Genomic DNA, 15,112 nt, shown 5'->3' with positions numbered 1-15,112 from the left:
CTTATACGTGCCAGTTAATAATACTAGAAAAAATATTCCCAAAAGGCCAAATTAGTTTTTGTTAAGTTGGTATTGCGAAATTGGCATCTATAACGGTATTACAACTTAACAGGATAAATCGCTGACTTCGCCTACGCTTTGATAGAGTCTGTGCGGAAAGAGAAGAGTCGTGGAATGTATGGGGCCCAATACATTCCACGACTCTTCTCTTTTCGCACAGACTAACACTATTGCTTGCGGTATGGAACATTGCGGCAACAAAAACCACAGGCGTCCAGCTTTATGTATTTGTCGTGCCTTTATTCTACTTTTTCCTCAAGTAAAACATCTGGCAATGCTGTATTCCAGTTATGCAAATTGACTGTCATTCTGACCGTCACCAATGAATAGCTGCCAATCAGATTAAGTAATAAAGATAGCTGAATTATACCAGGCGTTTCTAAGCACTATAAGTCAATGACACACCGTTTAGCTTTTCACCATTTTCGGCCACAAAACATCGCTCCAAGCGTACATTGGTCAGAACATTGACGGACCTACATCTCAGGATGGTCCTTACGGGCACTAAAAATGGTACTAGTTTAGCGGTGTCACTCACCAATTCGAGCCAATCGTGCAGTTTAACGTCTATCGTCTAATGTCACGCCGCACTTGTAAATTCGTATGTATGTGTGACAGGGAGGCAACACGTCGAACGTGGTTCGCGGTAGGCCCTCTGGCCCCATTCATGCCCATTCTTATTGGCCAGTCCTGAGATATACGTCAATGGGTCAAAACTAATGTACGAGTATAGCGGTCGTCATCAGCGTCGAGCGTGCACGCTCGAAGCGTGCGTTCCATGGCTCTCGGATACTGTAATGTAATGGATAAACGAAACCGCTCGCTCTTTCGCCACGATCCCAATTCTTGTTTATCAATATTTCTGTGACGCAGTATCGACACTCCAACCGTCATCCCCAATAAAACGGGCTCAGTGAAATATTATAAATCGATACGCACGTACTGTCTACAAATAAATAAGGGCGGTAGAGAAGAGTATATTGCGTGTTCGTCCCGTATGTTCTGAACCGTTTCGTCAACAAGGCATGAAAATTCGGAAGTGTGGACCTCTTCATTGGGTGTTTTTTTCCGTTTTTTTTTCAGTGCATCAGTGACATATAGGTTAAACTATGATTATAATAGGTACGAGAATAAATCTGTGACCAACAGATAATGATGTGAGACGCTTGGAAGTTTGTCTGTTATGCACGCAAAAATGGCTTAACTGAAGGTTAGGCTGATAATTGGCATACAGATAGTCAATAGCCTGAATTAGGACATATAATACTATCCCGGGAATCATACCAGAGTGACTCAAGAGGAAGGTTTATATGTATAATTTGTTAATCCGTGCGAAGCCGGGGCGGGTCGCTAGTTATTCATAAATAATATTTTACCCATACCCAATCGGTAAATCATCGTTCGGGATCGAACCCACACCATTACGATTAGAATTCCGAGCGCGACGTGTGGCCCGATTCAGAGTGCGGACGGGAACGATATTATTTTTTTACGACGTGTAGGTAACGACGATATTCAGCCAGTGTCGGAATTTACTATACGGAAAAACAAACAGAGGTTTTTTTCGTTCAGCGTAGGCATGTGTGGTGCAAAAATACGAGTATAGAGGTAATAATAGAGTATTTGACACATGTTGAATTAAATTTTATAACCAAATTTAGTTAAATAGATAGAAAATGAGCAATTTATCACAATACATTGGAATATTTAAAAATATATCATATATATATATATATATAATAATAATAAAAAAATACAAGGTCATAAAGTTTCAAGAAAAAAAAATTTTTATATCTTCCAAATTGGAAAAAAATAATGATACCATTCGATTCCTTACATTTTATTTAAAAAAATATTGTATTGCCACCATTTACATTAACGCAATATTTCACCGACAAAATCGCAATTTCCTTGTTTTCCATACATTGGAACGGCTTCTAACGTTACATGGTGACGTCACGATGTATTGCCATTTTCTTAGGAGCGTTTCGTCAGTAAAGTGCGGGTGCCAGACTTTGACCATCATTTGTGACTTTTGTATTGCTTTAAGACAATGGGTCCCATACAGACATTTGATCCTCAAAACAAACCTGATCGACTGATACCATTCATAAAAATATTTCAAATACCCTATTGATGAATATATATTATATACCTACTAATGGAATTATTCATAAACGGCTGCTAACTTGATCAGTTGATATGCCATAGAGAGGGACAAACGACGATCATCGGCTGATTAACTTAGCAGACGTATATGAATAACGCCGTTAGAGTTTAGATGTGATTCTAGGAATATACGGTTGAACAGATTTTGAAGCGCCTGTCAGAATAGAATAGCAAATTGCCAATAATAATCTTTAGGTATAAAACTTTTCTCAGGCGGTTGGAAAAGAAGTAGTGCGATGATTTTCTAATAGCAATTTATTTTTAATTTGCCTATTTATAAATGTTCGTTAAGATTCGATAGCCAACTGTTTCATTTCCTAAAAATAAAACCATGATAAAACCGCTGTAAGTATGCAACGTTTTTTTTATATTTATAAACGAAAAAATGATTGTGTCAAAAAGGCGACTGCCTTTATTGTGACATCATAATAGCAGTGCAGTGGGCTACCGGGCTACCGCGAAACCCGAAATTCGCAAATTGCGGGGATCTTTCTCTTTTACTCCAATGAAGGCGTAAGTAGAGTGACAGAGAAAAATGCCCGCAATTTGCGAAATTCGGTTTTCGCGGTAGCCCCTCAGTAACGTCAAGGTTGCTAATTATTTTTTTTATCAACCGTATCGTGATCTCAAAAAGCGCCACGGTTTCCCAAAAACTCCGCTTTCTAACCTACGGTACTTTAAGATGGCTGCCAAAAAGCTGAGAACGAAATATTAAATTCATAGGTTATATTATTCGTAAAACCGCGGCAGCCGGTTGCTCATTTTTACTCGGCTTCTAAATGTAGAACAGGCATAAGCATTAGGCTCGGCGCGCACGTACGGGAGAAAATTTATATATTTAGAAGTTTATCCATCATCATCATTAACTTAAGAGTTATTTTCTTGTCGGTGGAAAATCTCCCAGCATTCCCTATCTTGCGCCAGCTCTTTGACTTTTTGTATCTTTGTGTTTTATTTTTAATATATATTATAGTTTTTTTTTGTAATTCGACATTTAGAGACTTTATGCATCTCTATGTAATACTTTAATTTGATTTGATATTTGCGGCTTAGATTTATTTTATAATTGCTTATGTGTTTTTTTTGCTTGTATGTAAATTCCATGTTGAAATGCAAAAGTGCCCTTGTGGCCTATTTGCTGAATAAATGTTGATGTTTGATATGTTTGATCCGACACGACCCCCACTTTGTCTGAGTTTTCCTTTACCCCTCTTGCGTCCTATACGCGCCTCCAGGACAGAGAGCCTACCGCGAACCACGTTCGACGTGATGCCTCCCTGTCACACTTACGTACGAATTTACAAGTGCGACAGAGAGACAACGCGTCGAACGTAGTTCGCGGTAGGCCTTCAGTTTTAAAGAAGTGGTCGTGTCGTATTGTCATTCGCTGAAATGTCGCATAGTCTGCGATGGCCCTTACGCCAGTAGACATGAATCCATTTGCCCACGAATGATACGAATTGACGTAATTTGTAACAGACTCGGCCGTAGACTTATTATTGCAAATTCACGACCCCCTATTAAGGATGACTCACGCAAGACCGGGCCGCGGCCAGCCCGGAGCTTACGGCGATTCGTTTTCTATGGAAAGTAAGATAAGATAAGATAAAAGATAGTTTATTCAAGTAGGCATAATTACAATGCGCTTATGAACGTCAAATAAAGCTAGGTAGACCGGCTCCAACCCTCTGCCCCGAGAAGATTTAAGTCCCCCCTCAATTGGAGGAGGGTATCCCAATATGGGACCGGCAACATACTCGGCGGGACACAACTTTTCAAAAAAAAAATTACATCTTAGTACCACGTGATCACCGATCAGCCGTCATAGAAAATTACATGTTGGACGCCTCGGACCGGGCCGGGCCCGGTCTAGCGTGAGTCATCCTTTACTCTGCTTATTATCCATGTGCTGTGGCCTGTGGCTATGTCAGTTGTAGACCTCGCCCCGCCATTTTGAAAATTGTGATTTAAAAAAAAATTGAAGAAGTTTTGTATGTAAAACTTTTCTCCTCCGGTCTTGAACAAAACATATTTTACCCGTACATATAAGAAATACGAATACTCGAACATATGAAAGTTTGATAATAATTACACTGATTGTTTGCTTTGTTTATTTTTCGCTGATTATTAGACAAGATATGGAACCTCTTTACAGTATTTAATAGAGGTTTAACAATGAGCGAATGAATAAATATACATTGATAAACTATAATAAATATCTGGGAGACCGAGTTTTGCTCGGAAAACATAACCTAAAAACTCAAAAATGCTCGTTTTCCCAGACATAAGAATTAAGTAGCTAGATCGATTTTTCACCCGCGTAAACCCCCATATAGCAGTTTTCATCAAATCGTTAGAGCCGTTTCCGAGATCCCCGAAAATATATATACCTATACGAGAATTGCTCGTTTAAAGGTATAAGATTAACATCACTTATTTGTGCCCTGGTTAGCACGCGTAATATGATAATCAATTATTACATCTCTAAACACAACCCTGGCAAGGCACTAGGATGATATTACTACTACTAACTAAAATAAACAAAAGAATAACAATTACGAATAGCAATGGTGTGACTTTCATTACACAACAAAGTATTCTTTACCAAGTACCTAGTATTCGGTAGCAATCATCAGCTGGCTCGTATCACACCCTCTGTGAGAGTCACACTGTTGGGAGAGTCCATTGAGCAAGTTTACGAGGCTAGAAATCTGGGTCTCATGATGGATAATGGTCTCCGTTTTGAGAAGCATACTGCTGATGTAGTTAGGAGCTGTTTTTATAAGCTAAAAGTGTTATACAAGATCAGACCTTTCATTAATGAAGCACTGCGCATTAGGCTAGTAGAGTCACTTGTATTATCAAAGTTAAATTATGTGGATGCGGTATTTGGGCCGCGACTTCTTTGTAAAACCAAGAGACTTATACAACGTATCCAGAACGCCTGTGCTCGCTATTGTTTCTGCATTCCCTTGCGGGGCCATGTGTCACCATTCCTTAATCAGCACAATATCCTAAAAATGCACCACCGCCGTAAGCTGCACCTTGCTTCTTTACTCTTTGGAGTAATTAACTACCAGTCACCTATTTATCTGTACGAGAAGCTGTCCATATGCAGGCCACGCGAGGGTCGGCGGTCTGCGACTCGACTTCTTACTCCTAGGCACGCATCGGCAGCCTTCCGGGGCAGTTTTCGCTACGCGGCCAGCCGCTGTTGGAACAACATCCCTCCTCCTATCAGGAACCTGCAAAGTATTTACAGTTTTAAAACATCCTTAAAAGAGTTCATGCTCGAACACCAGCTTAGCGAGGAATGCCTCAAACTGGAGACAAGCTGCATTTAAATATTGATTTCGTATATGTATGTATAAGTACTTACCATCTTTTTCTGTTCCTTTCCGCAACTGCCATTCACACTCATTTTATTGTTTTACGTAGTTCTTAATATAATTCTTTCTTTTATTTTATTTTTTTATCTCTCTTCCTTATTACCATAATATATGAATGTATTACTGTTATTTATTTCTGTATGTAATTATAATATGAATGTATTACTGTTATTTATTTCTTTCCAATTTGTTTGTTTTATTGCCATTGTTAATTACTTAAATGTTGTGTACTTTCCGTGCTTCACTCGCCCTTGGCCCCGACGGAAGACCAGCGTTGGCCCATCCAGGCTAACACCATGCTGAGTCGGGACCATTTCGTGGTTATTTTACATGTTATGTTTGATATGTGTTGTGATGTTAAGTGTAAGTTTTACTTTTGTTCCCCTGTTTTATCTGTTGTATTTTTATTGCCACGAATAAACTATTTCTATTCTATTCTATTCTATTCTATTCTATTCTTTATCGGGAGCCATAGACTAGGAATCCTCTAGACGGAGTTTAGAGCAATTATTTCATGAAACCGATGCTGCCAAATTTACTGGGGTGTGGCGGTGTGGGGGACGAGGTGTCGAGTCCCGTGCCGTGATTGGTCCGTTCAAAGACACGGACGTCACACAAAGACACTTTGACTCGAAAATGGAGTAAAACTACCGTATATTTGTGGCAGAGAGGGTAGCGCTACTATGCTCAGTCCAGAGGATGTCTTGTCTGTGTCGGGAGCAGAAATTGTATCCATTCCGAGCTCCAATCAGGGCCCAGCCACCCGGAAGTAGTGTTGTCGTCGATATTCGCTCCCATAATCCGCTTCCGGTAATTATTTCTAGGTAAATCGGAGTGACTAACGGGTTACTATGACGATAAGATCACTCAGAGTAGCATTGCTGTTTTAACTGACTTCAGCCATCAACATTTTGAGAAAATCCCTTTTAATGTGCCGTAGGTTAGGCTTGTGTCGGTCGCGAACTAAGAACTGTTAAGAATGAAATCCCGTGAAGGACCGAAAGGAACTAAATCTTTTTGTGCGCTCTTAATCGGTATTTAGGTCCTTTAGTTCAGTGGGATTGGAGAGCGCTTGACTGAGTGAAACGGAAAACGGACGGAACGAAACGGTTCAAAATGTCGCTAGTACAAGTGCGAACGAGACAAAGCGTTCTTTGTCTCAAAACGTGAACGCCAAAGCCCGAAAAGTATGATGGAAAATCAAATATTTTTTCTATTTTTTTTATTGTGTTAAGGTGTTTAATGTTTAATATCGACATAATCATATCATACAATTTGAATTTACCAAAGATTGGAAAAAAATCGAGTGTAAAACCGATTCCTATTCATTCCCGGCTCCCAACAAGTTCAACGACCGACTGAACTAAAGGAACTAAAAGAGCGAACTAGTTCGTTTGACCGATTGACCGAGAGCGGAGCGCTCTCTGTAGTGAACGAGCAGGCACAAGCCTACCGTAGGTTCAGACTTCAGAGAACAGTTATTGACCAGATTGACCTTCGAGTCATGTAAGTTAGCAGCACTAAAATTGTCACCTTTACCTAAGTATATTTAAAATATCTATAAGTGTAAGCACCTAATTGGACATACAATTAGGCAGTTACGTGCGTATTTTCCCTCCAATTATGAGAAACGGCAACACTTAGCCACACAGTTGTACAAATGAGCTAATATATTTTGATTTACCGCTCCGTATGCCATAGGGTGCGGCACATGGTGTGGTGCAAACCATAGACGTTGATTTTAAATGCTGACACTGAAAAGATACTTACTAGTCGTTTCAGCAGATCATTCATAGAGTTAGACAGGTTAGACTTTTATTTTCTTTATACATTTCTGATAAAATTAGTGTGTTGCGGTAATTAGACAGACATTATACCTATTTTGTAAATTTCATTTTTAGATTGAGATGATGTTTTATATGGAGATATTCCAGTCCCAAGAAATGACATACGATATTTTTTATCACAGAAACCTTCCCTTGGGGGGTGAAAAAGAGAGGTGTAATTTACTATAGAAGTATTAATTTTAGTTTAAAAGCTAGAGTTGTTTATAAAATAAAATAAATATTATAGGACATTTTTTACACAAATTGACTAAGCCCCACAGTAAGCTCAAGAAGGCTTGTGTTGTGGGTACTCAGACAACGATAGATATAATATACAAATACTTAAATACATAGAAAACAACCATGACTCAGGAACAAATATCTGTGCTCAACACACAAATAAATGCCCTTACTGGGATTCGAACCCAGGACCGCTGCTTCACAGGCAGGGTCACTACCCACTAGGCCAGACTGGTCGTCAAACTAGTCGTTTATACGTCATAATTTCATAGAAGTTTCACGTTTAAATGCTATTAAAATCGTTGCAGACTTATCTTGTTCTAACTTTAGTCACAGTACAGGCGCCATCAGATATGAGATATATCGGAACGGCTCAGGCGCTCATAATATCTGAACACGCCTCTATTGTCAGAGCGTTAGAGTGCGTGTCCAGATATTGTGAACACCTTGGCCGCTCCGATATATCTGATCGCGACTGTACCATAAATATCCTTACTCTTTTTCTAATGAAAGACAAACAAATGATAAATTGCTCCAATCTTACTGTTCACGCCGCAAAATCACCGGATCGGGGAACTATTTCCGCTGTCAATAGCTTTTTTGTGTTACCTCATTTCGCGGCGGTTTTATTTACTCTTCACAATATGTTCACTGTATGTGCCATAATATGAATAATATTTTCACTTTGCATACGCTTGCTGAAGAAATTTCACGGGGTCTCTTTATTTCCCATAAAGATATAAGTCATAATGTATTGTTTGTCATATTTTCATTATAAAACTAAAACCGTTAAGTTTTCAGGATTTTCATAGGGTTATCCTATAGATAGATATGTTAGGTTAGGTTTGTTTTATGGCAATCCTGAAAAGTGACGCGTCTGAACCAAATAAGAATAGAATAGAATATAATTTATTCGTAAGCACAGACAATACGTAATATCAAAGAAAACACAAAATAAGATTAAAGTGCCACGAAATGGCCTCATCTCAGCATGTTGCTGGTGGCTTCCAGCGCTGGTCTTCCGATGAGACCATCAAGTGAAAAGAATCACGGAGGGTAACAGACAAGAAGAAAAAGACATCAAATAACGCACAGTGAACAAATAGTAAAATAAAAGTTACACAGAAGGAAGATACAACATAACGACTATATTAAATTAAATTAAGACTATTTTATACATGTAAAACAATAAATTATGACTAACGAAAATGCGGACAAACAATACATTATGACTTAAAACTTTTTGGGAAACAATATAGACCCAAATTTCACATTAATTATGACATTGCCACATTTTGTCATTGTTTATCTCATCTTCATCTCGCACTTGGCAATTTTTTAACCGACTTCAAAATTAAAAACAGGTTATTAACGTACCTGCTAAAAGTGCCTCAACTCAACTCAAGACGTAAATTTACGAGCAATGCCTAAGATTGGCGGTATCTGGGGTGTAATTTAAATCAATAAACTGATGAGACCGGGATGAAATGCAAATGGTAATTTAATGGTAGAAGCGATAGGGTTGCCACAAATATATTTTGAGCAATATCCCAGGGCTGTCAGATCGTAGAATTGGATACGACATTCGTATAATGGATTTTTTTTCGTATCTATTATGTATCAATCGGTATAAAAAAACACCGATGTCAAACTACTGACACCACCAGTGTGTCAATACTGTTATACAATTTAATGGAACCGTACGTCAACGTCAGGGCTATAATTGGGAAAAAGGCTTGGATGCATGAAGTTGATGTATATCTAAACGAAAATGATGATTGATGACTATTTAATACACCGACTTACCCCCTTATTCATGAAATTTTACGAGCCTCTTTAAGTTAATTTATGTTTTAACCTTTATTATAAATATATCTCCTTATTTAAGTCCTAATTTAGAAAAAAAGTAAGCGTTGACAGCCCTGGGATAACCACAGTACTCGAAGCGATAAAAGCGTTTGATTACATATTTAACGCTAAAGCATTAACACCCGTTGCCAACCCTATAATCGGAAGAAATTATACGTGTGTGTATTACTAGGGTTCCACCGCTAAATGGCAAAAACTTTTCTATTTTCGAGTTCTGCTGAATCAATACTCTTGTCTTGTTGTAGAGATACTCTTGAGGTAACGTAAATATATAATAGATGGCATTGTACGGCGCCATTTTGTTTAATGGCAGCTGAATTGCCCAATAATCAACAACTGGTTTTATAGTCTGGGAAACCTATACTCATCCCTTTTTTTGGGTGCTAGTACGTAGCGTAAGACAAAGACAAACTTATCTATGTCTACTTGTATTTATGTGAAATGAGACAGTCCCTGGCCAAACTATAACAAGCACAGTAGAAATCCACTTCTGATATCAAATTCGAGGAACTTTTCTTAGACCTCTTTTGATAATTAGTTAATCACTGTAACGTGTAAGTCAAAGATATACCTATAGGACAAACAATAGGGTGACTTTTGACTAGTTTTAAGCTAGTTATTATTGAATTGTTGTATTTTTATTTTTGTTTTGACGTGCTTAATTTGTTATGAAAATATAGCCAATTTAAACATTTGATAGCTCCTCAGTAATACTCTTTACCGGGATACTGTCTGTCAGACTTGTTTATAATTTCAACCATTGTTTAAAACTTTTAAAACAATACTAGTAAACAACATTCTCATTACTCTGAAGTGTCTAAGATTCCGAAGAGATTCTTCTCTTTTAATATTTATTCGCACTTCACTGTTAATAAATAAATTATATCGAACAAAGATTCTCCAACCGCAGAAAGTTTAAATTAGCTTTCGATAATTTTTACCACGAACCTTTTAGCCGTATAACCGTACAGTCGAGTTCATAAATATGTATACATGTTTTCACCTTATTCCAAGGGATTAAGACCAAGAAACGTAAACATATTTATGAACGAGACTATACGTTCTTGCTCAAATATACGACCTATCGGTTTTGAGTCTTAGAATTTTCCAAGGAAATCCTGATGAAGTTAGAAATTTGTATTTTTAACCGTAATATCTTGTAGTTAAAGGTGAAATTGTAATGAGTTTTGTTGAAGCCGGACAAACGAAATTCCTAGGTGGCGATAGTAAAAATATTGGGTTTTGGCAGTGTTTCAAGTTTTGGTTGGAAATTGATCAGAATAAGGGGTAATCGTGACAGGTATTAAACTGTAATCTTATCTTATACCTTTAAACGAGCAATTCTTGCATATTTATTTATTTATTTATATGTATATATTTCGGGGATCTCGGAAACGGCTCTAACGATTTCGATGAAATTTACTATATGGGGGGTTTCGGGGGCGAAAAATCGATCTAGCTAGGTCTTATCTCTGGGGAAATGCGCATTTTTGAGTTATTATAAATATTTTCCGAGCAAAGCTCGGTCTCCCAGATATTGTACTGTAATATACTGTAATTGATCAAGTAGCGTGTGATACTGATGCATCCGTCATGTCATATGGGTAACATGGTACTTATTAACAATGATCCATCTTATTTTTATCTTGTTACATCATTTTTCCTGTTTCTCTCTTATACCTATCTCATACTAACAAATGTTACATTCTTGTCACGTTTTTAAAATAGGTAGTCGGTTTAGGTTATGATTATGTAACCAAATTGAATAGCAAGAATATTTGGAATTAGAAAATAAAATAGCTACCTAATAAAAAAAGCCATTAGCTTGGCAAATGAATACATTTCAGCAACATTTTATTGATTAAAAAATTACAGGTTTGGGTTTAGTTGATATGTACGAGTATTATATGTTATGTAATTTTAAAAGGCCTCTCTCATTATAGTCTTATATGTGTATAATTTTAGATTTATTTAGAGTTTTAGATTTAATTTAGGTTTATTTAGTTCATAAGTAATTTGTATGTTTGTCATGTCGTTATTTCTTAATATATAAATATATTATGTACCTATTTTTACATATAATATATAAATATTTACTACACCTAGTTTTGGGTTACTATTATGTGTGATAGTTACTGCGAATGGAACACCTCTCAAAAGGCCTTCAGACATTATGATATAAATATATCCAAGGCCCTTGTTTGCAAAAGTACTTTCTTCCCTTTCCGCCAAATCCCTTGCAAACAACAATATTACCGGGAATTGTAAGTCGTTAAGACAAATTGCGACAAAATTATAATTTCACCGGAATAATACCCTCAAGGTGGTTTTACGCGAAATTGTGGAGGCATTGAAATGATTGTAAAATTAGTCGTCATAGTGTAATAGTAGAGTCTGTGCGGAAAGAGAAGAGTTGTGAAATGTATTGGTTGGATCCAATACATTTTATTGACTGGGAAACCCCAAGGTATACAGTATGTAAATCCAACATGGGCGAATAAGTGTTTAAACGGTGGTTAGCATAGGACCTAAGAAGCATATAGATTTGCTTAGAAATACAATAAAAATTTTAACCATACAAAATAATTCGTTCCGCAATGTAAGTTTTTTAAGCTCGTATCTCGTAATGTCATGGTCATCTTATGCTTCTTAATGCTTGCAATACATTGCTGCTCAGTAAATTAAAAAAAAACTAACTACGGGGTCATAATTAAGTGTCATTAAAAAAACTTCTTAATTAATTATTAGACGGGTAAATTCTATATCTGTTTTAATTTATTGCCCGTATTGGCTTTACACACTGTATAGAACGAAAGTGTGCAATAGCGCCGAGCAAACTAGGAGTCGCCATGGCCGAAATCGGCCGGAAGGATCATCATCATCATCATCAGAACGAAAGTAGGAATAATAGTTATGCGTAATAAGTATGTAGTACCATCTACAGTTGGCCTCATTAAGAAAAACGGGCGTCATGAAGCGCCTCTTTACGCCTTAGATTACATTTCCGCCATCTTGTACCGAGTTAAAATTTCCTCCAAAGTTCCGGGCGTACGGAAAGTTAATAAAAAGTTGGTACATTAACATTTCGCTTACCGCCTGTAAAGAAAGTGGAACTCGTTTGCTTCAACCTGCGATTTTTTTTGTTTAACAATTGCTTTTGTACGGAATTGGAACTTTGTCTCAGTGGAAGGTTTGTTAAGAGGGGGCTATTTTTAAACAGAAGTTTATTTTAGAGTTATTGGCATAAAAGCCAAGTAAATATAAGAGTAATTGGTATAAATATCCATTATTTATTAAAAAAAAAGTTGTGATTGTTGTTGTCTCTAAAAGTTTTGATTGGCTTAAACAAAATTCTACTAGTGTAGGGTTGCCATACGTCCCGGTACGCCGGGACATGTCCCGGTTTGAAGCACGGTGTCCCGGCGTCCCGGCCGATAAGAAAATTGTCCCGGTTTAAAAATCATAGTTATTTAGTAGGGAGTTGGACTTGGTAAATAATAATATACCTACATTTCTACGTTTCATATGGCCAAAATAAATAAAAAATGTTTTATGGTACCTACTTTTACCTAATGTCCAATATCAGTTTCTCAGACACAGAATCATTAGATGATTATGTAAATTATGTTATTTTAATAGCTTTTAAAGTCTGTAATGTAGAGCTCGAATTTCAGGCTTTCAAGGGCCTAAAGCCTCATCAATGGAACTTCGGCCCTCCGAGTAACTCTTGTACATATGACACATATTATTGTTGAGTAACATTTGACGATTGGTTCTTGTTAGAGCGCTGCTTTCTTACAGCTCGACCTTCGGCGTCGCTTAATTTTTAACAAATATAAAAAATTGTTTCAGAAGCTTGGCATTTGCCTCGCATGAAAGCTCACCGCGCTGGTTATAAGTATGCTTCGGGCTTATTAAATAATGTGGAGATTTCTGAGCTCGACCTTCAGCCTCACTTTTTACCTCAATTTTTGGTTTGTCTTCCAAATGTCCTCTTCTTCAGCTTAGCCTTTGACCTCGCTGCGCCAAGCTCGGCCTGCGGTTTCGCTTTTTAATACAATGGACATTGGTTGGCGTCTATGCTCTAGCTGAGCTTATCGTGAAGCACGGCTTCAACCTCGCATGAAAGCTCGCCTCACTGGGGAACTTTGGATTTTTAGGCCCGGCCCGGCCTTATTAACACGCTTCCACAATTTTGTCACAAAAAATTTCGCGCTCGCTGCGCTCGCGTTTTTTGCTGATTGACCCTGACTCCCCTGAATCTACATGGTAGCTTGACTGGTTAATGAATAATCATTTAAACACATGGAAAATTTATCTCCGAAACTACTGTGCTAAAATTTTGAAAAAAAAAAAGAAACACAAAATAGTTCTTTGCCTATCGATGACAGGAAAACCTATTAGAAATGTGCAGTCAAGCGTGAGTCGGACTTAATTATAGACATTTCACTCACGTTTCACATGAAAAAATACATTGTTAAAAAAATTGTGTAATGTACGGAACCCTTGGAACGCGAGTCCGACTCGCACTTGGCCGGTTTTCTTTAAATGTCCCGGTCTGAGTCCCCACACTTATGGCAACCCTATACTAGTGCTTATACTCGTATCTTGCGCGGCATTACAATTGGTATTATTAGACGTCAAACTTCGCTTAATTTTTCATGCTACTTCAATAAACGTCAGTACTTTTTGTACTGAGACTGACTGAAATAGCAAGACACGTTCGTACGTTTCCGTGAAAATACATCTGTAGGTAGGTATATGACCTAGTACAATACACGTAGGGTCATTTTTGAGCTCTAGTAGTAAAACTTATATACTTATATACTATATTCTAGATTTGTGACAACAACAAAAGTACAGTCGGCAATAAAAAACTTGTACTTTTAATAAAAAAACTAGTGCAATAAATCCACATGATGTGTTAGCAGCAACAGGGTGTTTGTAATCGATAGTTACAAGATACGGATTTTATTAGAATTCCGCTGTGTCTTGTTGGATGCCGATGCGAGCGGCGCCGTGGTAAAAGCGCTGTAACTCACGTTTACAATAATTTGTATCATTAAAGTTATTATTTTATTATACATAAATTTTTGGCAGGATGAAGCGCTGGTGGCCTAACGGTAAGAGCGTGCGACTTGCAATCCGGAGGTCGCGGGTTCGAACCCCGGCTCGTACCAATTAGTTTTTCGGAACTTATGTACGAAATGTCATTTGATATTTACCAGTCGCTTTTCGGTGAAGGAAAACATCGTGAGGAAACAGGACTAATCCCAATACGGGCCTAGTTTACCCTCTGGTTTGGAAGGTCAGATAGCAGTCGCTTTCGTAAAAACTAGTGCCCACGCCAATTACTGGGATTAGTTGCCAAGCGGACCCCAGGCTCCCATGAGCCGTGGCGAAATGCCGGGACAACGCGAGGAAGATGATGACATACATTTTTGGCAGGAGAACGTATTGATAAACAATCAGTAGGTAGCTATAAAAGATGAAAAATTTAACTTTTCTGGAACCACTCTTCCAATTTACTGTGATGTAAATGTAAGCATATTTTAATGC

The sequence above is a fragment of the Cydia amplana genome, chromosome 23 (assembly GCF_948474715.1).
Source record: "Cydia amplana chromosome 23, ilCydAmpl1.1, whole genome shotgun sequence".
Classification (NCBI taxonomy): Eukaryota; Metazoa; Arthropoda; class Insecta; order Lepidoptera; family Tortricidae; genus Cydia; species Cydia amplana.
Note: the sequence above shows the minus strand (reverse complement) of the source record.